The sequence below is a fragment of the Falco rusticolus genome, chromosome 16 (assembly GCF_015220075.1).
Source record: "Falco rusticolus isolate bFalRus1 chromosome 16, bFalRus1.pri, whole genome shotgun sequence".
In the NCBI taxonomy this organism is placed as follows: Eukaryota; Metazoa; Chordata; class Aves; order Falconiformes; family Falconidae; genus Falco; species Falco rusticolus.
Genome location: NC_051202.1, coordinates 7,148,567 through 7,174,475, shown reverse-complemented (window position 1 = coordinate 7,174,475; position 25,909 = coordinate 7,148,567). Strand labels below are relative to the sequence as shown.

Below are 25,909 nucleotides of genomic sequence, written 5' to 3'. Positions count from 1 at the left end.
CCAAGCAAGGCTGAGGTGGCCAGACAAGGGCTCAGCCCAGCCCTGCCACCGAGACGTGGTGCCCAACAGCATCCTGCAGCTGCAAGGCATCCTCAGCCTGGGCTCCCTGCGGGGTATGTCAGGGCTGGGACGATAACCACAGCATTTAACCCGAACTATAGATCTTCCTGCCCTGCCGCTGCCTCTCGCTTTTCCCTCCCGGCCAAGTGCTAATTTTAGAGAGGGGAAGTTTGCAAGCTGTTTGGAGGTTTTATGTTAAAATCTGCGGGGTAGGAGGAAAGAGGCTTGGTGCCCATGAATATTCTGTAGGAGGAGATGGATTAGTGTCTGAGACATATCTGAAGGGATTTGCAAGGGAATTATTTATGGTGGTAACAAGTAAGCACTCATTTAGCTTATATTATACATTATACAAACAAGGCATTGAGCTCTGGAAGTTAAGGCAGTAATGCCACTCTAAATTAAATTCATCAGTGCCTTAATTAAGATCTATATTTAGTTCTTAATTAAGGGGAGTGGAGCTGAGGGTTAGATGCTGTGCAAGGAGTGATCCTGCACAGTGAGGCATATGTGGTGGGCACTTGGTGGGTCAGGGACACACTTTGTGCGATGCCCCTGGGAAGTTTGGGAAGAAAAAACTAACTTGGCAACAATGGGACTATGAAAGCAGCCGAGGACGTGGCTTTCTTGTGCCTCTCCTGCACCTACGGCTACAGCGTGCGGCTTTGATCCCAGAAATCAAACCCCCTGTCTGATGGGTGACTTGATGTTATGCTAATCCAGGTTGATTGAGCTGAGATAATTACACTTCATCCAGGTTTCCTGGGAGTTTTGAATAAATATTGATGCACAGCTGTCCCCCTGCTCAGGTATGTACAGTGGAGACGGTAGGTACATACAGCTCTTTGCTGGCTCCAGGCGTGCCTTGCGCTCGTGGACAGGCTGGGACCAGGACTGGTGGTGGGGTGGGTGACACTGGTACCCACTGGTGGCCCTCCTGGTGCTGGCATCAAGTGTGAGCTCCCTTCCAAGCACCAGGCCAGGGGCTCTGCACTCATGGTGCTGCCTCCTCCAAAGTGGCACGGCACCCAGCTGCGGGACCCTGCCTGTCCTGCCTGCTGTGTGAAACCTTCATCAGGAGGCTTTGCAGGGCTGCTTCTGCTTGGGATGCTGCGGGACCCTCAGCTCTGCATCCCCAGGGTTGGCGGCGGGCTGAGGGGCAACTGTGGCTGGGAGCCCGCAGCAAGGGGCTGTCTGAGCCGCTCGGGAGTGAAAGAGATGCGAGAAAACAAGCTAATCAAATTATACATTCCTAAGAAGCATTTATAAGCTCTGTGCATTCTTTAATCTTAATTAGAAATCTTAGCAGCTCCTGCCGACTCTGTAATCAACATTTGAACGAGGCTGACCCCCACTGCACTAACCTTGAGAGTCTTGAGCAGGTATTTGATGAGGGAGCTGGGGAGAGAGCTGGCTTCGCCACGCTCCTGGTGGCAGGGAAGCCTGGGGGTACGGAGCCCAGGATCATAGCAGAGCGACAGGGTAATGATGAGTGTTATGGCTGAGCTCTAATTAAACAGCCCGTGCTGACAATTCCAGGAGCCCCTAATAATCTCACTCATTTGGCTCAGCAACATCCCTATTTGCAAATAAACATGATTCCCTTGTGCTCCCCACAAGGGCAGGCAGCCGGGAGCTGCTGCCGGCTCCGGGGCAGCACCAGCTTTGGGGGATTCAGCAGCCGGAGATTTCTGGCAGCAGCAGGGCAGGAGGCAGTGGTGCAACCTGGTGCAGGAGAAGCCCTCTCTGGTGCTGGGATGAAGCACCAAGTGGGATACCCCCGAGCTGTCCCACCCCCGGGGACAGCCCCGCAGCGTGCATTGTGGCATCCCACCCTCGCCTGCCTGCGGCAGCTCCTGCCTGGCACAGATGAGTTCCTGCTGGAAGAAAACAGATGCCAGTGCAACCGAGGAGCCCGCGCTCATTGGGAAATCAATGGCTGGGTGGGTGCTGCCCAGTAAACAGGACATGCTGTACACAGGCCCTCTGCAAACACTGTCCTCTTCGAAGTTATTAATGGGCAGCGCTGACTGCCTCTTCATTAGTGCTGAGTATAAACAGAAAGTCATTTGCTCACTGCAGATTCCAGCTTGAGCTGAGCAAATTTGGAGAGGGATAGTTAAACAGGGAGCGGTTGCCTGGCTAGCTGGGTGCAGAGCCGCAAGCACAGATGCAGCAAACCCCGTGCCCTAGCAGATACCAGGTCTGGCTGGACCCAGCCCGTGCAGGACACTGGGCTGGGGGCTTGGCAACATCCCCCCTCGATGAAGCAGAGCCCCATGCTAAGCCCCGCTAAGTCAGCATTTCCAGGGTGCTTTATTTTTCTCACTAAGCTGATGCAAAGGATGCATTTGGAGGGGCTGGTGCCTGCAGCGGTGGGGCTGCAGCGGGTGCTGGGCTGGCATCGCCGGAGGAGAAATGAAAGCAGTCCTGCCTCCCACCATCAGCCGGGGGGGTTGTTTCTACTATCCCCCCCTATATTTTGGATGCCTTCCAGGGTTTCCTGCTCAGCCAGCCCCTCCCCACTGAGAGCTGCGCGCTTCCCAGCCCATCCCAGACCCTGTGCAGCATATACATGCATATATCTCTATCTATATGTACACACAACAGGCATACTTTATAGTAAACATAAACAAACACAAAGCTGCTCTATATTTCATACACAGAGGAAGTGCGCTCTGCCTGTCTGTGCTTCACCAGGGAGAGCACGGAGCTGGGGCAGCCAAGGTCTGCTGGCCCCACTGGCAGGGACTGGTTTCACTGGGAGATGCCACTGGGAAGGGCATCTGACATGCTCAGCACCCGACGCTGAGGTTGGGGGTGACCCCGCGCCGTGGCAGCTCTGCCCTGCCAGCACCAGGCCCTGGCTGCCACCTGAATTTCCACAATTTCTTTCAAGCTTGGGAGTAAACAACACAGTGGTAATAAACGAGTGAGCCACCATCCCAGGTATCAGTCGTGTAATTTGCAGTTATTTAATAACCTCTTCGTGACTTTAAGCAAGGCAGCCAAAATTCCTTCTCTCCAAGGGGAAAAAACTACAGGACACTGCATCCCGGGTACCACCATGCATAACTGCTAATAAGCAATAAAGACAGAGTTTTAGCAATAATTAAAGCCACCAACAGCGGACTCCCACATCCTCAGCATTAATGATTGCCACCACCCCGCGCAGCAAACGAGAGGAGCACTGCTCGCACCGCCCCTCCCAGCACGTGGATGCCCAAAGCATCGCCCCCGCTGCGCCCTGCCCTGCCCAAGCCACGGGGCTTGAGAACAACAAGACCTCACAGCTGTAATCTGTTCCATCGATCGGATCTGCTGGAAACTCACAGACTAATTAAGTCGCGTCCCTCCCTGCCCATGGACAAGCAGCCGGGCTCAGCCGCGGCCGCAGTGCTGCCAGCGAGGGTGACGGAGCCGGTGGTGGGCGAGCAATGCCCGGTGCAGTTGCACCCTCCCTGGTCTCTGCAGAGTGCCCCAGAGCATGGGGTGCCAATGGGAGACCCCCGCAGGCATGCCACCCCCTGTGCCCACCACCCCTCCAAACAGAGGAGGGAAAGGCGGGATGATTTGTTGGTATCTTTTCTTCTGGTCATGACAAAAATAAATAAATAAGGGGGGAGAAAAATCCCTGTGAACATGAGTAATGGCCCAGGAATGAGCAACCCGAGATAAAACTGAATAATAACATGTCAAAAACTACACGATGTGGGTTTTTATTCCCCAGCGGAGTTTCCTTCCTGCTAATCCATCACTGTAGAAGATGCAAGATTACTGCTTTCAGAAAAAACTCCGGGAGATAAATGTGAGTAAATTAGGGTTTATTATATTATTTAGGACAATATAATTTCAAACATTCCTTTATTAAATTATTTAAGCCCTTGGCAGTGGCTCAGCTGGGCAGCATCCCTCCACGGTAGCATCCCCCTGTGCCAGGTGGCCGCAGTGGTGGGTGAGATGAGGACAGCAGCAGTTACAGCCTCGGCTAAGCCACCATGTCCCGCCAGTGGGGACCTCAGCCTACATGGATCTGCGGGGTCCACACTATCCCACCTGGTTCCCACTCTGCACCCCACAAAGGCTGGCATCCCCCAGGGCATCACTGAGGGATGGCAGCCCCCCAGGAGCTCCTCTGCCGTCACCTGCCGTGACACATAAATGAGCCCTGTCCTGCTCCCCTCCCCGCTGGCGCTTCAACAAGGTGTCGGGCACTTTTCTGTAAATTGCAGCAAAATTACAGTCACATCAATAATGAAAGGCTTGTCCTCCTGAGGGGAGGCTGGCAGGAACCCGCCGTCCTGCTGAAAGACAAATGTACCCTGTATTTAAATCCAGCGGCAAAGATACTTGCTGGTGTATGGCCTTTCTATTAGCGCGCAGCAAAGCCTGGCCAATAGGTCAGCACTGTCAGAAAATGAAAGGAGACGCAAGGCCGAGACAAGCAAAGCAGGTAGGGAAAGGTGAACTTTGTCATGGCGGGGAAAAGAGGCTACTGACAGAAACTGAGCGTGCTTAATGAGCAGCCCCGCTCCTCTGTGTCAGGCTTGACATCTCTGTTTTCCCAAGCAAAGCAGCATCACTGCACCTCCCGCCCCCCCCCCCCACCACCGGCTGGGACCACTGTGCATCCCACTGGGCAGGGAGGCAGCGCCTGGGCAGCCCGCGGCGGGACAGCCGGACTCCATCCTGCCCTGGGCATCCATCGCCCGTGCAATTGCCAGCTGGCTCCAGAGCCAGGCGCCGGCGCTGCCAGCGATAATGTGCAAAGCTCAGCTGGCCGCTGGGAGCGGCGGGCGGCAAGCGAGGCTGAGCGGAGCTGGCAAGGAGGGATGGAGAAATCCCACCCTGGCCAGGAGACAGAGCCGACTGCGCCCACATGCCCCCGGTGAGATCACCGTTCTGTTTGCGCTGCCGTTCCGGGTAGCAGCCACGATGACCTCGGGCACCCAGCATCAGCCCTGCCACCTCCGAGGACGGCACCCGCTCCCAGCCCTTGCCGCAGCCCTCTGCCAGCACTGTCACTGGAGCTGAGGTCCCCCGCCAGGAACAACGTCACACCTGCCGTCAGGCTCCTTAGCGAAGGCAGCAGCCACGGCATCCCTTCTCGTTAGCTCTCCCAGCCCCGCGCAGCCAGCTAACTAGACTGGAGCTGACAGAGGAGGATTACCCGCTCCCAGGAAGCTGGCGTGATTGTGTTTACTCCAAAACCTGGGCCGATTTAGTTGTCGGTGCGCATCATTAATCTTCTTCTACAATCCCTTCCCCATCTGCTCCCACTTTTTAATGAACTGCCACTTGCCACACTCAATAAAATCAGCACTTCGCAAGGATCGCAGCAAGAGGGGGAAGCGAGAGGCAACACAGAGAGGGAGGGGACGGCAATAAAGATACACACTTTGCTTTGGGAAGATGCTGTCTCATCTACATGGGCAAATGAATCGCAACATCCCTCCCTGAGACACTTCTGGCTGTCTTGCCCCCAAGCAAGTTACTAATAACCACATCAGACCGCGCCGAACGCAAGCCTTACAACGCAAAATGTCAGCCCAAGTTTGATCCCAGCTACACTGTTCTACACAATTATTTTCAGCGCATGAATACTGCAGGCGGCACCAAGACTGTAGTTTTCCAGCTTGCTGGCAGCTCTGGGGATTCATCCGATATCAGGCTATTACCTTCTGATTACTTTCCTTGGCAGCCAACCCGTTCGGAGCTGGCAAATAAACAATAGGGAAGAATGTGATGGGGAGCTTAGCTTTCAAATTACACTTTTCAATCATTTGTCATACCAAAGGTACAATGAGTGCTTAATACAAAACTCAAAAGACTGCAGGGCTGGGGCAGGGGGAGCTTTTTTACACAGAGGACACCGAATTTGGGTGGAGCTCGGAAACTTCACCTCCATTTCTTTGGCTTTCCGTTTGTGGACGCAGCCAGCCCAGCCAGGCAGGACCTGCTGGAAAAGCCCCGTGCCTGTGAACGGCGCTGGGATGGCCAAGCGGGCACTCAGCTGCCGGGGGAAAGAGCCAAAAACCCACCCAAGCATCACCTGCTCAGCGGAAGGAGACAGCGGGTGACATCCTGACGCGCCTACAGGGATGCCCCTGATGGCACCTGGCCAGTGGGGGACACAGAGCCACCCACCCACACTAATCCTTAAGCTTCTGTTGTCTAATGTTACTCGCAATCAGACTACCTCATGTTAATGTGGATCTAATGTAGAAATCCATACAAGCTCCAGAGTCATTTGGTATTAATTAAACGCCACCATTATATTACTGGGATTGCTTTGCGTTTATTGCTCTCTGCAATTAGCAGACAGGACCTGCTTTGCAGCTGCACCGCCTCCCCACACAGAGCACCCGAGCTGGGTACACAGTGAGGGTGATGGGCGAGAGCAGCCCCCCAGCTCTGCCCTTTCCCGGCAGCCACCTCTTGCCCTGAACAAAGTTTCCTACCGCAGGCTCGGAGAAGAAGCTGCTTTCAGAGGCAGGAGGACACTGCTTGGCCTCAGCATCCTCCCCCAAGCTGTTTCAGTCCTGTCTCGTTATTCAGGCTCGCAGTCCCTCTGCCCACATGTCAGATGAGAGAGAAGAATAGAAATCGCTCCTTAAAGTTCACAACCCGTCACTCCGGCTTTCAGAAATACAAGCAAAAATGGCAAAGCAGTAGGGGGAAAATCCATTTCTTTCGAGATGATCTTTCCCTGGAACATGTCCTGTTGATTTGCAGTCAGGGAAAGGCAAGTGTGTTTGTCTGAGATAGGGGAATCAGATCTGTCTAAACTCTCCTCCACTCCAAACTCCCCCCTTCAAAAGAGCTTTTAGAAAAAGAAAAGCCTTGAGAAAGAAATCTCTCCTGTTCGAAGACCTTTCCTCCACGAACGAGCCTCCTGAGGACCAGCCCTTCTGCCCCTCTCCTGCGCCAGCGGCACCGGGGATGGAGCCAGCGTTGTCCCCGCGAGCACAGCCAGGCTCTTCCTGGCGGGGGGTGTTTCGGGATGGATTCTGCGATCCCCAAAGGCCCTCGGACCGTGCTTGGGACCGCGGCATCCTGCCGCATCCCGCTGCATGGCCAGGTTGAGCACCCGGGAGGATGCAGAATGAGCCTTTATTTCTAAAAGGACTTTGCAGGGACATGTCTCACCCCTGCAGCTCCTAGGTGACCAACACGGCTGTGGGCCTGGCAAACAGCCCTGCCCATGCGTTCAATGCTTCCAGCATCCCCACTGCAGGGAGCCAGGGGCTGCAGCTCCCACTGGAGCCTCCCCACCCCACCTCGGGCTGCTCTGGGACCCACATCTCCCTCCTCGCTGCGGCTGTGCCACCGGCTGGGTGCAGGGAACACTGCTGGTCCTGACCCAGCAGGAGCCAGGGTGCGATGCCGGGTGCCCGCTGTGACAGCGAGGCGTCCGTCGAGTAGCCCAGGGGTCCTTATCAGAAACAATTAATAATTGCAGCAACCTGTGAGTTCGCCAGCACTTCGAGCAGCTGCGGCTGGGGACGCAGGACCCTGCGCCGGTGCAGCACTGCCATCTCCCGTCCACGCTGCCACGGGGACAGCCCGGGGCTCACCCACCCGTGGGAGCCCCACGCAGCCCCCCCTTTGCCAGGGGGTCCCAGCCAGGGCTTCGCAACCCTGTGCCACCAGCTCCTGCCTGGTTGGGGTTTGCTGCTCCTACATGTACATGTACATGTTTGATGCTCCCCCGCCCCAGGAGCATCCCCCGGTCTGGCTCCCACGCAGGATCTCTGTGGCGTGGGGGTCTGCTGGCACCCCAGCTTCAGGGAGGGTTTGCGTGGCCAGTGCTGGTCCCTCATGGGAGGCTGCTGCTCTCACCTGGCACGGGAAGAGGAAATGGCAATGCAGCTCTCAATTAGCAAAATAAACTGGAGAAAAATAAACCCTTCATCAAAAAGAAAGGGAAGAAAAATGCGGAGTGTGACCTATAAACATCTGCTCATGTTCCCCTCCAGTTACTGCAGAGAGAGAAGCCAAAGATATTTCAGGCTTCTCATACATCTGGGAAAGGTTTTTGAGTTTGTTTTGCTTATACCCCCCACCCCCCAATCACTTTTCAGGCTGTAACAATTGAAAGGCTCCACGGAAGGGATTAGAGCTTAAATCCCCCTGTCATTACTTCGGGGTAATGACCCCAAACCCTCACGCTGAAGGGGTACGCAGTGGGGAGGACCGGCAGGTCCGCGAGCCCCTTTCCAGCACAGGAAAGCCCCACTCCAGCAGCGCTCAGGGCAGCCACCTCGTCACCGGCTGCTGGGGGCTGCGGGCTGCTCCCTGCCCTCACAGCTGCCAGCCCAGCCGTGGCCATTGCCAGCAAATAATAAACACTGCATGTTCATCTTTGCTCTCCTGCTGCCCCTAATTTCTCACCAGGACGAGCAGCTCCTCACTTCGCTTCCTCAAAAGCAGCCCTTTGGGAGAGCCCCGCTCCATGTGGGAAGCCACGTTGCCTCGGGGAGAGCAGCTCGGGGCCTCCCCAAGAGCTGCCAGCTCGGCAGGGATGCCCCAGGCTGGTCCTGGATGCTCAGCCGTGAGTTAAGGGGGGGTCTGTCCAGAGAGAGGCCGATACAAAGTCCTGCCTTCCCTTTAACCAGCACAAGGGATGCTCTGCAAGGGGAGGGTGCAGTGATCAGCTCTCTGCCAGAAAGGTGCGGGAGAAGCTGGAAAGGCAACGAGGAACAAAACCCAAATGGTGAACAGCAGCGGGAAATCCCACTGGGAGCTCAGGAGAGGAGAAGGAAGCAGTCTGTGTAACCTTGGAGACGGAGACAAGGAGCCCAAAGCAGAGCGAGCATGGTGCCAGGGCGGCACAGCAGCAGTGCAAACACCGGAATGGGCAGCGCTGCAGAGGGGCTCAGCGAGGAGGGGTGCCAGCCCCTTCCCAAAGCCACCCCTCAACTAGGAAGAGCCAGGCAGAGGGCCCAGGAACCGAGCCCATGGAGGGTCTGGAGGAGCACGGAGTGGTTCTGCCGAGAAACATTTAGTGGAGAGGGAGTGGGAGGGTTAGGCAGATGAGATAGCAGAAGAAGAAAGAAGCGAGGTGGGAGAATAAAGGGAGCGAAGCAGAAAGGAGACGTTGATGCAGGAGAGAAGAAAAAAGATCAGATATGAAAGACGGAAGAGCAAGGATAAAAGCTGTAAAGAGGCTGCACCAGCACTCCAGCTGCCACGACACAGCCAGAATTGTCCATCTTGTTAAGTGCTGTATCTGTTTTGATAAATCCTAACCATCACCACATGCCATTTCTCAAGAGCAAACGATGTCTGCAGTTCCCTCAGCACTTACGCTGGCTTTTTTGTTTTCGTACTCCCCATCCACCCCATCCCGCTCATTTTTTGTTCTTTCCGTTTGGCACAACCCCCTTTGCACAAACCTCCAGATTCTTTCCTGCCTGGCACGAACTCAGCACGGGACCCCTTCAAAGGGACATTCCTGGGGGGCCCCAGCGGCGGCGCACCAGCTTCTGATGTCCACTGCTCCCCATCCACCACCACCGCGAGCCTGAGGATGGAGGGGGCTAGAAAACAGCAGATGCCTGGTCAGATATGTCCATCGCTGCTGGGAGAGGTCCACATTCCTCCGTACTCACTTGGGGTAGAGTTATTTAAGAAGAATGTTTAAAAAAACCCAAACAATCCATGAGATCTGGAACATCTTGGGTGCCAACAGTGGCCTTGCCAGCCTGGGCTCATTAAAGCTGCGCAGAGAGACGGTGCTGATTACGCCTTCACAAGCAACAACAGTGAGGCAGAGCAAGGAGAAAGCCTGCCCAAGTCACGGGCAGCTGACAACGCTGGGAATTGGCTCCAGTAGCAGCGTCACCTCCCGCCCAGTACCCGTGAGGTGCTCTGGGGACAGCCACGTGTCCCCTCCTGAGCTCTGGAAGGAGCAAGAGCCCAGGGCTCCCAGCCACTTCCCCACCAGCCCAACCACGCCACACTCGGCAAGGGACAACTCAGTTAATGTAGGGCATCAAACAGCCCACAATTAGCTCTTGATCTTAATTACACACATTACCAATGAGCTCATCAACTTAATCTAATTAGTCTGTGGAGCTCAATTGCCTGTCTCTTTTTCTTAAATAATGTGCTATGTAAGCCTATTATCCCTTTTGATAAAACCTTACACGATTTGTCAGCCGGGTGCAGCCCCGGCCGCCTGGCATGGCCAGCCCTGCCACATGCACCTGTGGCACATGCATCTGCCACTGTCACCCCCACATCCCTCTTGTCCCCAGGGACAGAGGAAGGTGCTTTCCCAAGGGGCTGATGTGCTCCAGCCAGAGCACGCCCGGCTCGGTGGGGGGCCAGGCACCCTCAGCAAAGCACCAGGGCTGAGGCAGGAGATGCTCCATGCTGGCTGCATCCCTGCATCCCTCAGCCTCCCGCCAGCCCTGCGTCTCCGCTCCACCAGCATACGGGCTGAGACCAGTCGCCTTCCCTGCCTTTCACAAGGCAGCATCTGGGCTCCAAAAATACCATCAGGTGCTGGCAGCGGCCAGCTCACCGAAGGGTCCCGGCGAGCCCCCGGTGCTGCAGCCATTGCCTCCTGCGCCGAGTCGGCACTTCCAGGAACCTGCCCTCACCCTCTCCCTGCTCCCTGTGCAGGAATCAATGAAATCCCCTAAAAGCTCATAACTCGGAGGTAATTATAAGAAGCATCAATTACCCAGCAATGTGGGTTTCATGAATTCAATTAATTTGCATAGTGATCGATTCAGGCAGGTCCTCTCCGGGTCCCTGGAGGAAGTTAGGACATTGTTCTGCACGCTATTGATTTTACAATGTAAAACCAAAGCGTGCTCTCCTCTTATTCAGAGCTGCTCATTCAGCCATATTAACTTTCAGATCATTTATTTTTGTATGTCTTTCAACTCTGTTTGTTGCTATCACACAAATGCAGAGTATTACATTGTAGAGAATAATTGAATCAATACAGTCATGGTACTCTGGGTCTCCCAGGCTCTCAGGAGCGCGAGCTGGCAGGAGCCCGTGCGCAGCCTGAGAGGGGTTTTTTTTTTTAACCTTTCCAGTTATTAAAACACTTGTCTGGCTACGTATTAACTTTCTGCACTGTGCAGCTGTTATTGTTTTGCCTGCATCGAAGTGGGAGATGCCGGCGCTGTGATGAATACACGGAGAGGCTGTTCAACTTCCTCTGAGCATCCCTGCATCCTCAGCAGAGATGCTGCTGCCCCGTGGCAGGGCTCCCTGTTGGTGGGGACCCAGCCAGCCCTCCTTCCCCTCTCTGTCCTTCTCAGTTTCAGGTGGCTACACGCAAATAAGGGACTGGGAGGAAGGAAGAAGCCCCTTCAAATGAAAAGCCACCGCATAAACGAAGAATCCTCCTTCAGATTCAAAGGCTCTGAAAAGAGATGGTTTTTAATTCTCCTTCCCCTCCCACTGGGATATTAGACAGCTAAATAGCAGTGTGCCTGTTTCCTTCAGATAACCGGTTCTCAATGAGCACCCTAATTGTCCCCAGCCCCTCGCCAGCACCGTACAGAGCAGGTCATTTACTGCCTGGCACACGCAGCTAAACACAAATCCATTTTCCAAGGGAAATTTCTATTCTTATCTGGGTTCTGCAAGAGGGTCGCAAGCAGCCCCTGTTAATTGAACCTTTGATGTTTGTTGGAGGAGGCCTCTAATCAGCTCCGCAAAGGGCTGAGATGCCGCACCACGCCTGCACCCACCCATGCCGGGCACTGCCGGGCTCGGCAGGCCATGCCAGGACGGCCGTGCCAGGAAGGACACCCGAGTAACAAAGCAAAGACGTGCACCAACACCACCTTGGCAAGGAAGGGCAATGAGCTGAGGTGCCCCACGGCACCCTGCCCTTGGCATCGAGCTTGTGGCCAGGGCACACGCCAACCTGCAGCACTGAGCACCCAGTGATAAAGCGCCTTTTAAGCACTTTGGCTCATCCGCTGCAATATCCTCCAGCAAATCAAGCATCCCCTTCTTGGGATGTTTTCAATCTGTTTTATGTTGATTTTAATTAAAGAATTTGAAACTGAACAAACAGTTCGTAGCAGGTGGCCATACAAGTGTGAAATAAGCAAACTGTTCTATCTGCCACAAACTCCACCAGTAAATTCCTTCAAATTAATCCCAGTCTCTGAAAGGCTGCTGACTCTATCTGAAATGCCGCGCCAGTTGAGCTCTGCCATTCTCCAAATATTTGCCTTCATCCCGGGGCCAGGAGCAGGTGTGGTGGGGAGCGGGGATGTACAGCGCCTAATGCGCAGGGCTGCCTGTCCGCCTGCCTTTGCCCACACCGCCTCCCACCCCTTGAGGACAGCGGATTTCCTGCTGGGAGAAACTGCATCCTGGATTTGGAAGCAGCTCCTGGAGCCTGGCTGCACCCCATAATGCCACCAGCATCAACTCTAACCAAAGAGGAACGCATCTTCCTCCTCCTCCAGGGCAGCACATCCCACCCAAGCATCCCTGCTGCCGCCTGCTCTGCTCAAGTACCGTCCTCTGCAGAAAGGAGCTCCTGCCATAACCTTGACGGTACAGAGGCAGCGAAGGGCCTTTACCCAGGTAACGGGCGCTGCGTATTGATGCCCCCCTGGGGAAGGCAGAAGAGAAGCACAGATGCCCACAAGCTTTTCTTCTTGCAAGGTTGCGTCGGAGATAGCTGAGAAAAAAAAAAAAAAAAAGGGAGAAGAAACACACGCACATGCTCCTCTTCATCTCGCACTCCTGCCCTCTGTCAGAAATCTTAGCAGCATCTTTAAGAGATCACGTTTTGCCACCTGGAAATGCCACCTCCCTCACCAACTGAAGGCAGAGAGAAGCTGCCAGCTCCAGCAGGGTCTTGGGTCCCGTCCCCTGCCCCTGGGGCACGTGGGGTGCAGGGGGACCTCGTGCCCTTGCACTCCCCGGTGCTCTGGACACCCCTTGCCCTGGTGTGTGCCGATGCCTACACGCTGCGTCGCCGGCTGGCAAACAGCCCTTCTGCGGGAAAGCAGCCATTCGCATCGTCTGCTCTTCCCCACTGCTCCAGGCGCTACTAGCTCTGGGGTTTTGGTACTATTCTCTTTCACTCCCTGCCTCCCACCCCAGCTTTTTGTCCCGCCACTGCTTCAGGGAGGGTCTCGCTACAGGGCACGGCGGCATCATTGCCACAGCTCGGCAGAGGGACCATGCTCCTGCCCACCATCCCCACCATGGTTTTCCATGGCAGTGGCAAGTGCTGCCTGCTGCTGGCTGGCCCCCCGTGCCCTCCCAGGGAGGCTTTAGGGTGCACAGCATCTCCCCTGCTCCGCTGTCCGCCAGCCGAGGGGAGTGGGCAGAAACGGGGACCCCTCGCCCAGGCGCTGTGAGAAGCAGGCAGCTCTCACCACATCCCAGCCATGGAGCCGCCAAGCAGGAGGTTATCTGCTCCCTGCTCCGCTCCTTTTGGCAGGGGAGACAATTTTCCTCAGCTCCTTTTCCGCCAGTGACGCTGGGAGCATGTTTAACATCCGATCTCTCCTGTCTGCCCTCCCCAGTGACCCACAGCCAGGAAATCAGAGCAGCGCTCCTGGTCAGCCTGTGCTCTCGGGAGCCTGAGCGCACCAGCCGAGCTACCTGAATAATTACAAGACGTTCCACTTCCCTGGGATTACCATCAGGTTTTCTTCTCTTCCCCTCAATAAATATGGATGCACAACTGGTGCTAACAAGAATCAACAAAAGTAAAAAGGGTGCAGGCTGCGAGCCCCGCACGCTTCCCTCCCAGTATGTGGTCCCAGCACTGCCTCTGTCCTGGATTCAGGTGGGTTGCAGGCAGCGGGTGGGTGGATCAGGATTTTTCTCCCCTAATGCCAGGCTCAGGTATCTGCAAAAACAAAACAACACTAACAAATGCACTGGGATGAATACGGCATTTAACAGAAAATTAGGCAGCGCACCATCTCCTGCAGCCTCACCCCGAAGTCTGGAAGGAGACATCGAGGTTAAAGAACTGTGACACCTCCCATGAAGGCGTCACCCAAGTGCCTCATCCCAATAGTTCCTCCTGGCCTTCAAAGGCACGGATACGCTCAACTCCACATATTAGTCTTCTAATCACTAAATTTCCGTCTCAGTTACAGCACATTCAGAGTCTATTAGTAAATCATGTCCTAGCTGCTTAGCAACTTTTGTTATAAGATTCCTATTAGATCATGTTTCAAACCGACGGAGATGGAACAGCTATTATCTTAATAAGTTAAACATTAAAGGCACTACAGCAGAGACAGGGAGTGCTCCCGCTGCTTGCAGCCACACATGCACGTGTGCACAGTCTGTGTGTGTGCACCCTGGCATGGCCATGGCATGGCAGGGACCCCTGCACCTCCCACCTTCAGGGGAGCCCACCCCGTGCCCCGAGCATCCCTGGGGCTGGCTGCGAGCCGCAGCACATGTCTCTCCTTGCTCCTGAAGCCCAGGCAGAGCCGGTCCCCTGCTGGGCTTCATTTCAAGAGTCTAGGGCTGTCATTATGGGGAGAAAAAAAAAACCAGAAGTGTTTGCTCACTCATCTGTGCATCAATTTTCATCCAAGCCCGCAGCGCATCTCCCCTGCACGGGGCACGATGGGGACACAGGGTGCCCAGCAGCACACCTGCCCTGCTGCAGAGGAGCTCAGGACCTGCGCAGATGGATGGAGCCCGGCTCAGGGTGCCCGGGAAGCACACAGGCATGCCCAGGCACCATATGTGCCCACCGAGCCGGGGCCAGGAGGCTGTGCCGGCAATTGCTCGCTGCAGATTGCCTCCGCCATCCGGCCCTCTTCCCCCCTTGCCGTGCCACACACCGACTCCTCCAGCTCATTGGCGTGAAATTTAATTTGCAACAATCAGCTGGAGGTGAGGCAGGCACCGAATTAGCTCGACGTGATGCTCTCGCCTCCTCCCAGACCCCCTCCCCAGCTGGCAGGCGGCAGAGGCACGTGGCCCCCCTGCCAGCCGCTGCCCGTCACCCCAGCCTCGCCACACCCCGGGCAGCAGGACACCCCTGCCAGGGCTGTGCCAGGGATGCAGCAGCGGTAAGAAGCTGCCACAGCCCTGTCTGGTTACACGAGCGACAGCAAAGGGTGAGTTATGGCGTGGCTGGATGCACACATATTCTGATAAGGAAGAATAATAACTTGTCAAAGATATATATGATATGTGTTTTCTTTCCAGACAGAATATATATTGGGATAATTCATCAACGCGCCTGGCACTGGCCAGGAGAGTGAAGAGAAGAAGAATCACAATAAAAAGAAGCCAAAGCAGAAAGAACCCTCGGCATCAAGCGCTGCCTCCCTGCCGGATCCCGCTGCTCCGAGCCATGCCTGGCAGGGCCCCCTCGGCTCCTCAGCTGGATTTAGGGCTGCAGCTGGCACAGGCTGGGTGCTCCCTATGCCCGGCCCCAGCTGTGAGCGGAGCCCCAGGAAGCATAAAGTCACGGGAGCACCTGGGCACAGGCACGCAGAGCAGCGTTTGCTGCAGCAGCAGGGCTGCTGGGCGGGCAGAGGCTTTAGCAGCAAGCCGCCGTGTTTATCCGAACAGGCCACCTGAGATAACAGCAGCTTTACCGTACCAACACTAAACCCAGCTGAAACACTACGGCAGAGCAAAGCAGCGCTCCCTCCAGCAGGAGAGGAACAGACGGCTCCTGCTGAGCCGCCTTCGCCCCCCTGCCATGCCCACCCCAGCCTCCTGCAGTCCCCAAAGCCACTCTTCGCATGGTGTTTCCCAACTGAAAACCACATGGCTCTCGCTTTGGCAAACAGAGGTGGGAGGACACAGCTCCATCCGTTCCATCCATCGGTGGCTACCTGCTCCCCACGCCGGGCACCTGCCCGCTGTTCGCAGGCAGCCAGATGGTGAAGCCACAGAGAAGCACTCGCCACAGACGTACACGCCCACAAAAACAGCCAGATTTCCCTCCCGTGAGCTGAGGGATTAGAAATAAAGCTCCTCGCCAATTAATTAGCAATTACTTTGTTTGACGGATAAACACGGTGGTAAACAAGTCACTGCAAGGCGGAATGGTGCTGAGCAGGCACTGGGTGAAAGCAGAAGCTGCAGCCCTGGCAGGGGGAGAAGGGCTGTCACCTGTCGGGTGCTTGAGCGAGTCCCGTCCCCACTGCGTCCCCTCCGTCGGTGGCTCTTTGCCAACAGAGCAACCCCGGTTGCACCGTGACCCCTCTTACGCTCTCAACAAGCCAGCGTGCATGGCTGGACTGTTCCACAGAGACAGCGTGCCATGGCCACCACGGTGCGCTGGAGATGGCCATGTCCCCAGCCACGCTATTGCTGCAAGGAGGAATAAAATGTGAGTGACAGAAAAGAAACACTTGCTTGGGCCACGGAAAAAAATACAAATACCCAGGGGCCCCAACAGCCCACTGCTGAACCCTGCTCTGAGCCAGCGCCAAGCAAGCACAACGGCTGCGAGGGGGAAAGCATGCTCCCGACACGCCTCCCTCAGGGAAGAGCATGGCACGAGCCACCAAGACACAAGGAGCTGAAAGGTGCCACATCCTGAACTGGCAAACGCAGAGACCGCAGGAAGATGCAGGACGAGTTTGTAAAGTGATTTGTCAACTGACAGGCAAAAATACGTTACCAATTTAGGACTCTGATTTGCCTGCAACATTTTTAATCCCCAAGATGTTGATGAATAGATTGAAGTGTCGGCTTTGATCCGTGCATTAGGATGGAAACATAACTATTGCCAGCATTTATCCTCCCGCCGCCCCGGTCAGCACCTCGTGCAGGGCTGGTGGGCTGAGCAGGGCTGCCCAGTGTGCCCGCACCGCCACACAGAGCCCACACTGGTTCTGCAGTGACCCTTTAGCACCCGCTCGCCTTTGGCAGCCCCGTTTGGGCTACTGCTGGTCCCCTGGACTAACTGCTGCTCCCAGGGTTGTGCTTGTGTGCGAGGAAGAGGCCACCGCCACTGAGCATGAGAAGGAGCCGGATTTGGGCGGTAACCCCGTCTATCCTCCCTGCACGCTCAGTCAGCCTCCCCCACTGCCAGGCGGCACGAGTGGGCTTCACGCCTCCCAGCCTGGCTGTCGGAGCAAATCCTGCTCGCGTTGAGCTGTCAAGCATGGCTACGAGCACGCACGACAGAGCCTTCCCCGGCTCCGCTGTCCAGGGCTGCATCCCCGCTCCCGGGGACCTCCAGCCTACTCGCTCCAGTCCCTCCAACCTGCAGCCGTGGCATAGGCAGAGCTGGCAGCTGCCCCACAGCACAAGCACAGGCTGAGCATTGGCGACCCAGCCCTGGGAAAAGCCTTGGGAGGGGGCCAGCTGCGATGGGAAGGTTGGCTCTGCCACAAGGCCACCCAGGTGGGAGCTGCTCCGGGCCCCCACCGCTGCACCCCACAAAGCATCACTTTTACAACATTCCTGCTTCCTCCGTGACCTCCCTTTCCTCTGCTCCCCCCACCGCCTGGCCATGGCAGCCCAAGGACAGCAGGGATGCTGGCAGTCATCAGCCCTGGGTGATTTTTCCACTTGCAGGTCCTTCTCCACACCTTTATCCTTTTGTGAGGAAAACATCTCACTCTGGCTCCAGCCATCGCACTAGAAAGCCTCCTGCGAGGAGCATTAGCAAGTGCTGAGCCCTATTTTTGTTTGCTGCGAGCCCCTGGGAGCAGGCGGGGGTGAGCAGCAGGACGAAGGTCCTGGGCAGCACCAAGGCAAGATTCTTAGAGGCAGAGAAGGTCGGTGGCAAACAGCTTCCAGCAGCAGGCAATCAGTGCTCAGACAATACCCCCAGAAATGTCAGGCTAGCAGGGCAGGACATGGAATTACCCTGACATTTTATTTAGTGGAAATTGGGATGGACCTGCCAATGTTTTAATTCTGGCCCAAAAGCACAAGCTTGGCTGGAAAGGGCTGAGGGGGCTTCCGTTCATGTCACTCAGTTGGAGGCTCTGTCAGCAAATGGACACCCCTGGGATGTGGGATGTGCATCCCGGGCATGCCATGTGCCACCGGGACCATTCCCATGCGCAGCCCCACCACCTGCAGCCCCACGGGATGTGGCCCCGTGCCATGCTGCAGTGGCACAAGCCAAGCACCTGCTCCTGAAGCAATAAGCAGAGATCAACGTTCTGGGTAATTTTATGAGGCAGAAATACGCAGCATAATTCCATTTTCAGCAAGGGAAACGAATCACTCCTTGCTCCCCTCTCCTTCCCCCCCCCCCCCCCCCTCCTTCCCACCTTCATTTGATACCGCTCCATGTGGCAACATCAAACGATGTTTGAATATTTTAGCTCCTGTAAAATATTTATATTATAACGCAAGGAAGGAAATTGGTCGCTTCCAAGCCATGTAAACATATGCCTTCTAACAGCTGGATCCCTGGCAGCGCTCACTAAGTAAGGCAGCAGCTGCACAGCTGTCGTGCTCCCAGGTATTTGAAACGCTTGGCGGCCGAGCATCACCGGGGAAGGGCAGGGAAGGGGAGGACCAGTGGATTACTGCCTTGGCCGGGCAGCCCTGCCCCAACGGCTGCCGACGGAGCACTGCTCCATCAGCCACGGCAGCTGCCTTTGCCCTGCCGCCCCCTGCTCTGCCAAAGGGTAGGCAAAGGGGATGTGCTGAAGCCCCTAGCAGAGCGAGAGGAGGGCAGGGACCTGCCCTTCGCCTGGGCAAGGTGGCACTGCCTCCAGCCGACTAGAGATTAATTGAGGACTGCCATTAAAATGTCACCGAGAAAATTATTAAGTTAAGGTAAACCACTTCCACGCGTCAAAAGCAAAGGCAATCAGTCCCAGGCATGTCCCCCTAGGAAATTATGTGGAGTAATTAATCAAAAAGCTAATGAGAAATGTGTTTTCTTTCCCAGCCTAACACCACATCATATTCTTATTAGCCAAGGTTATTACAATAGTAATCATGCATGCTCCGAGTTCAGATTGGGTTTTTTTGCTCCACTGCCACCAATTTAGAAAGCCATTAATGGAAAAGATAAACCCTGATACACAAACCAGCCCTTTGTGTTTATTCACCTGGCGTGTGATAATTGCCGCACGCGACCTGCACCCCACCAACATATGTTCACCGTCACCCAGCCACAGGCCACCCCTGCCCACCGTGATGGGCGCCGCCTGCACCAGGAGACCCGCAGGACTGGGGAGCTGCTGGGGGGAGGCTGCCAGCTCTCCCAGCCTCTCCTGCTCTGCATCCATCTCTGGGATGGAAACGAACATCAAACTTCAGCAGGTGTTCTCGATGCGCACAGAGAGAGGGAGCTGCGCTGTGAGTACTAGGTCCCGGCCGCAGCTCAGCAGAGGCGTTGGGTGCGCACCGCTTCAGCAAATCTGGCCCCTTTATTTAAATGTGGGACCCGAGTTATTCTGTAAATCCGGTTCTAAGTGGGTAATTTGCTTGGTATGATGGGTTCCCCCTCCACCCAGCTCAGAGAGCAGCCATCTGCCAATCTTTCCAGCCTTAAAGTGCACAGTCAGCAGCCCAGCCAAGGGAAAACATCTCTGCTTGATATTCAGCATTAAATAATTCAGTCCCCTACAGAGAGACCAGGGAGAAGAATGAGTCTGACAAAAAAAATATAAAGATTTCCTATGCCATGTTAAAAATGCATTGACCTGATTAGCTCGCTGGAGGGATGCTGAGCCATGCTGGAGCCGAGCAGGGATACCTGGGCTCGAAGTGACAGCAGAGCAGAGAGGACCTTGGTGGGGCAAGGAAAACTCTCCAGCATGTAGGAGCACCTTCGCTTTGTGTGTGTTTTCTTGCAAAATCTTTTTCATGCTTGCACACACACATCACATGGGAGGTCACACTGCAAAAGGACCAGGAGACATCTCACACCTTCCCTTCTCAGCTCTGCTGGCTGCCTCCCTCTGGGCTTTGTGTTCAAGAGACGAAGGGTCACAGGCCCCCTCCCACCCGCCCCAAGGGACCACGCTGCTGCTGCTGGCAGATGCTCTGCCCTGAGCAGCCCAGCTCCAAGCCCCGCTGCACACACAGCTTGCCCCTCTGCCTCCCCTGCCTGCGACACTGACACCACGTAGGAACCCTGCACGATCTCTCCGGGATGTTTGGCAGCTCCAGCTTTGATGTGTGGATTAATGAGAACTGACACCGCTGGAGCAAAGCCTTCAGAAGCCCAAAGGCAGGGCCTGGGGCAAGGCTGGAGGGGATGACACGCTCTGTGTGCTCCCTTTGATTGCTCCATGCTCAGCTTCGCCTCCCAGCAGCGGGGCGAGGGGGCAGCACGGGGCCAGGAGCCGTGGCTTCGTGGGGTGGTGGCAGAGAAAGTCACATTGCCCAGGTCTGGCTTCAGCCAGTGCCACAGCCTCGCCAGAGCCCTGGCCGGTCCCCACTGGGCAGTCACCAGGGCTGGCTTTGCAAAGGTATCCTGGTACATCAGCCCATGCAAACACCGACAGCCTAGCAAGATGCAGGACCTGGGGTGCTGCAGGAGCCCAGGCTGGAGCCACTCAGCGGTGCCCCCATGCTCGCAGCTGACTCCCTGCTCCTCGCTGCCCAACTGTGGCACCACTGAAGGTCACAGATGCTTACCTACAGTGCTGGAGCAGCATCAGCTGAGAAAGGGATGCAGTGTCCTCATGTCCTTGGCCCAGGATAGGGCTCTTCTCTGGGCTGGAGAGCTCATAGCACGGCACTTGAGCAGGGCTGGATTTGGCCAACGTCCTGGCACAGAACACTTGCTGGCGATGCACAGCGCTGGCCCGGCTCTGGTGGCAGGGGAGCCGGGGCTGCAGTGCACTCAAGCGCACCTAGAGAGAAAACAACAACAATGCCATCGCCATTGAGAGGGCCCGAAGAGGAGCCAACACAAGATAATAAACTCCCGCCTAATCTGCTAACTGAATAACCTCCAGACATAATGCTCCCTGGCATCGCAACAGGCACGCACGGAGCACAGCCAGGGGCGAAGCGCTCTGCTCTGCGCCGAGCAGGACAAGGAAGGCTGCGGTGTGAGCAGCAGCCAAGAGCTGCTAATCCCCCCGGCAGCAGGGGTCCCTTCTGCCAGCATCCACTCCCCAAGGGTCTCCGCAGCCCCCAGTCGATGTCCCCATCAGCAAGGGGTCCCTCAGGGCCGCAGCAGAGACCGCAGCGGGGTGGGAGCCCCTGTGCCACCCCCCCCCAAAATGCTGACACCACAGAAGTGGTGGGTGGGCAAAGCCCTGGGTGCCTGCAGCACTCAGCAGCCGGGGCCCCTCTCTGCATTAAGCCCTTTAAGAAGAAATCTATTAGCTGGTAATTACATGCAGGCTAGAACACTACAATTTTATTACAGCTATAAAGCACTCCATAATTATAATCTGTAATTTCTGCTGTAGGGTGTTTACTGTTAGAGCAACACCTGATTTACAGCACTGCACCAGCCAGGCCCCCAGGGCTGGAGGTGCCACCAGGCAGAGGGTCCTGCCCGCTCGCTGCTCCCTGCCACCGCTGCTGCCATCCCTCGGAGCAGTCGAGGCCACCGGGGATGCAGCTGTGGGCTTCACACAGCCCCCAGCCCCAAAGCCTCAGCCCCACTGCCGAGGGGGGCAGGCTCTGGGTGCTGCCATCCTCACCTTCTCCGCTTGAACAGGAGCCCAGGCTGGAGGGCTGCAGCGTCGGGCTGGCTTGGCTGATGAAGTTATAATTTCTGAAGTTTCTCCAAAATGAATATGGATGCACATCTGCCTCCGCTTAGGTGTAACAAATTGTTAGAGATTGTGTTAAATTATCCCAAAACAGTGTCCACTGCTGACATCCCAGCTACCCTGGACACAGACCAGTTGTGGCCCAGAGCTGCTGGCAGAGCTTTCATTGCCTGGAAGAAAGAAGTGCTGCAGACTTTTAATTTTTCATCAGAATTGTGCAAATAAAGTCCTCCAAAGCCTCCTTCTCCTGGAGAGGATGAGCAGCCGCTCTCCAGGAGGCAGGCGGGGGCACTAGGCCGCATCCAAGACCCCTCTTGGGGCAGGGGGACATGGTGCTGTCCCTGGGGGTGGCAGCAGAGCTTGGGGGACCACGGGGAAACTGAGGCATGGGAAACTTCCCACGCCCCATGTGTGTAGCAGAGCAGCGCCCAAACCATGAGCTTGATTACTCACTGCCTTGCTCGAACCACCAGATAACACATCTGAAATGTGTTTATTTCCATCCAGGCTGCTTTTTAATTTGATTATTTATCTCCCATTTAGCCTTTGACAGATCAAAGGCTCGGTGGAGGGGAAGCAGAGCTGGGCTGTGCATGAAAATGAGCCTTGATACATAATTAATTAACATAAAACAGTTTCATTAGGATATGGTGTTACATGGCTGTTTGTCTTAAAAATTTAAGCTGTGTAAAGAGCATGAGGCAAAACACATCTCCCCGCCGGGGCAGCCGGGAAGCCCTGACCCCGGCATCACCCACACCAGCCCTGGTCCCAGCCCGGCACCAGCTCCCGCATCCTCCTCGGGGTGCACAGCGATGGGCCAGGGTGCAGCCCCCTCTTTCTTAATCGTGTGCAACGTCTCCTACCCTTGATTATTAATCTGTTTTTAATTCTATTAAGAGATAGCCAGGAGAAAGAGTATCAATTTTAGATTAACAAGGTTATTAGCACTTAATTATGTGAGGTGTCTTTGTAATTGAAAAGGAAAAGAGGAAGCGCCATAAATATCCCCAGCCCCTGCGCTCCTGGGGGTTTGCGGGTGGCTCTTTATTCACGAGGCTATGGAACCATAAATATTAAATATCTTGTGAAAAAAAATCACAAGGCAGAGAGGATGCCCTCTGGATATTCCAGCGCTGAATGTTCTTGCATTTACAAATATTCATTAACTGGGATCTGCAAAGTTATTTCCACCAAGACTCGGCGAATGAGCAAGAGAGAGAGGTTATTGAAAAAAAAATAGAGTCTAGAGTAAATATTATTAGTAATTTTTATCTCTGCGTGTCCCTAATTATTCCATAATTAGGGAAAGTGCACATATACATATACAATCACTAACCTGTCAGTCTCAGGGAGTTTCGCTCCCAGCCCCACTGTGGGACAGGGTCACCAGGGAAAGCAAAACCAACACGGGGTGCCCGCACCCCGGGGGACTCCACCGCAGCACCATCCCCAGGTGCTCCCTGCCAAAAGCCCAGGATGATTTACGCAGCCATCAGGCTCTGCCGAGCACCCGCAACTTGGAGCCACTATCAGACAGAGAAAAATTAAAATGACAAATCTCAGGCTTTTTTAAACAGAAAATAATAGGAGATCTCAGCAGGAAACTGGTACAATAACATGTGACTTGCCAGAGCTATTAAAAACCCCAACCAATGGGCAGGCAGTCGGGAGAAGCCACGTTCATCCTTCCCAGGAGGGAGCAGCAGGACAGACGGGCGCAGGATGAATCCAGCAGCCCCTCGCCATCCACCACCGAGGGTGGTCTCTCCAGCCAGCCCCGCAGGCACCCACTGCCACAGGCAAAGCCTCCACCAGTGGGCAGGGGTCCTGGGGGAGAGGTGGTGTCACACACCGGGAATTAAGCTCTTAATCTTAACTAAACACATTACCGATGAGCTCATCAACAAAAATCTAATTATTATGTGTGAGGGCAAGCTTAATTGCTTGTCCTTGACACGAATAATGCACCACGTAAGCCTATTAGCCAGTGTAAGCCTATTATTATTATTATCGTGCTCACTGTCAAAAGTAAAAAAGTAAAACAGTCGAACATGGGGAAAAAATAATGTTGTGCAATTAGCAGCAAAATGCCAGACAAATAAGCTCATTAATTGTTCAAGAGAGCATGCTCCACCAGCCATTAGTAAGTGCCCATTTCTGAGCTGGTCAGGGGTGAAGCCTGCCCCTGCCCGCCGGGACGTGGTGCCAGCGTGGCCGGCCAGGCACTGGGAGGGACAGGCAGAGTGCGGCAGGAGCACGGGGCAGCCCCCCAGTACCCCCAGCTCGCAGCCACCCCCACAGCACAAGTTCCTCCAGAAAGGAGGAAACCGGCCCCAAACCCAGCTCCTCTGCAGAGTAATGTCATTTAACGCCAGGAGCTAGGCTCAAAGATCGAGCTCCGTGCTGGCAGCTGCGGTGCCCAGGTGGCACCTCTCTCCCATCATCTGAAACCAGGCACCGGCCTGCACCGACCATCGACCTCCCCGCAAATGTCGCATCATTTGCTAATTAAATCCCACTAATGAGAAAATCAGGATGCAGGAGCTGGCTGAGCAACACTGCCTCCTGAGCACGCACTCCTCCCGGACTTATCACTAGTCACAGGATGTTTACAATAATTTTTAATTTGCACAATTATTAATCATTTTTCTATCTGCCTAATTTGCATAATAATTACTCTGCTCAGTGTTTGCCATGACTATGAATGACAGTGTTTTAAATTAAATTAAGATTTTAATATTCATTTTTTTTGGTTAAAGCTAATCAAAGTTGCCGCTTGATGCCAAGACCGGGGCTGCTGCCCTTCCAGAAACACTAATAGAGATCCGCTTCCTGGTGTCACTCGCTTTATCTCCATCACCCCTCTCATCCCAGAGGATCCCGCAGCATTTTCCAATTGCTCTGCTGCCAGAACCACTCAGATGCAGCCACATCTGGCACAGAAGAGCCATGGTGACGTGGGATGCAGACCAAGGGCACCGGGACAAACTCGCCTCCCTGCTCCCTGGCCAGCGCGCGTGCATGGGGATGGCGTCGGGGACGCAGGCACGCGAAGGACAGCGGCTTGCACAGGCTGGGCTCTGACCTTGTCGTTGCTCAGGGGGTGTGGAGCACAGCCCTGAGATGCCCCGCATCACACATGCCCAGCCCCAGGCAAAGCAGGGGACCCCCCCGCCCCCGCCGGGCACCCTGTCACACAGGCAGACAGCACCCCTCCTTACCTCCCTCTCGCTCTCTCCCACGACGCATGAGCCCTCAGCGAGCTGCAGGCAGCTCCACGCCTCTCGCCGCCGAGCTCAGGTGTGCTTTGCCGAGCAGCAGCCCAGCAGTCACGCTTGAAGCCAACACCCCACAAGCCAGGTCCCGGCATCTTCGACAAGAGATGCCAGCGGTGCTGCTCTGCCTTTACACACAGCGCGTGCTGGCTGCTCCTTTATAGCCACTCGGAGCACGACAGTGGAAGAGCATTCATGCTTTTTTACTATTCCATCTTAACGTTTTCCCTTGGAGCTGCTTCCTACTGTCCTCTCTCCTCCAAACTGAGGTGCCACTGCAGCCAGACTGCCTGCTTGCAGGGCAGGACCAGGCGCTCTGGCTCACAGGCAGCTGGCACTCACATAGCTCAGGAGGAGCAGGGGCCCTGCCTGCAACGTGCTTGTGCTCCCTCGAAGAGCTTGCTTTGCCAGCCTGCACCCGCCTCAGCACATGCCCCCCACAGCGCGAGCCTGCGTTCTCCAGCAGCCCCAGCCAGAGCTCCACGGGGAGCTGCGGCAGCACCTCCAGCGCGGTGGCATCAGCAGGCACTCAACAAGGCACCAACACATCTGCGGGTCCATCGCAGGCTGACGCTGCTCCCAGCATCTTGGCAGGCAGGCTTGATCCATCTGCAGAGGGAAAGAGGCAGCTCCCCTGTCCCCTCTGAGGCTGAAGTGCCGTTTCAGATCCCGTATTTTATTAGTCCAACTGCATCCGGATCAGCCATCCTAGTTTGCCTACTTGCACCAAGGCAACAATATAAAAGGATGCATGTTAAAACATTAAAATCGCATCACCTAAGCTCTTCCATACTCTTATTGTGCGCAGATATATCTTAAGATGATGTTACCTGATAACAAACAAGCAATATATGTATTGTATAAATCAGTATTGTAATGAACATTGGTAAAAAGTCCCTATGGTAGCACCGCTAGCTAAAATCT

The 25,909-nt window shown here is 55.2% G+C and overlaps 1 long non-coding RNA gene across 1 annotated transcript; it reads right to left on the bottom strand.

Moving 5' to 3' along the window:
- Positions 1–18,709: 18,709 nt before the first annotated feature.
- LOC119158160 lies at positions 18,710–22,008 on the bottom strand. Its single transcript, XR_005107794.1, has 3 exons — positions 21,636–22,008; positions 20,614–20,831; positions 18,710–19,870 (listed from the first exon to the last, which is right to left on the bottom strand). It is a non-coding gene; the product is annotated as an uncharacterized LOC119158160 (long non-coding RNA).
- Positions 22,009–25,909: the final 3,901 nt, after the last annotated feature.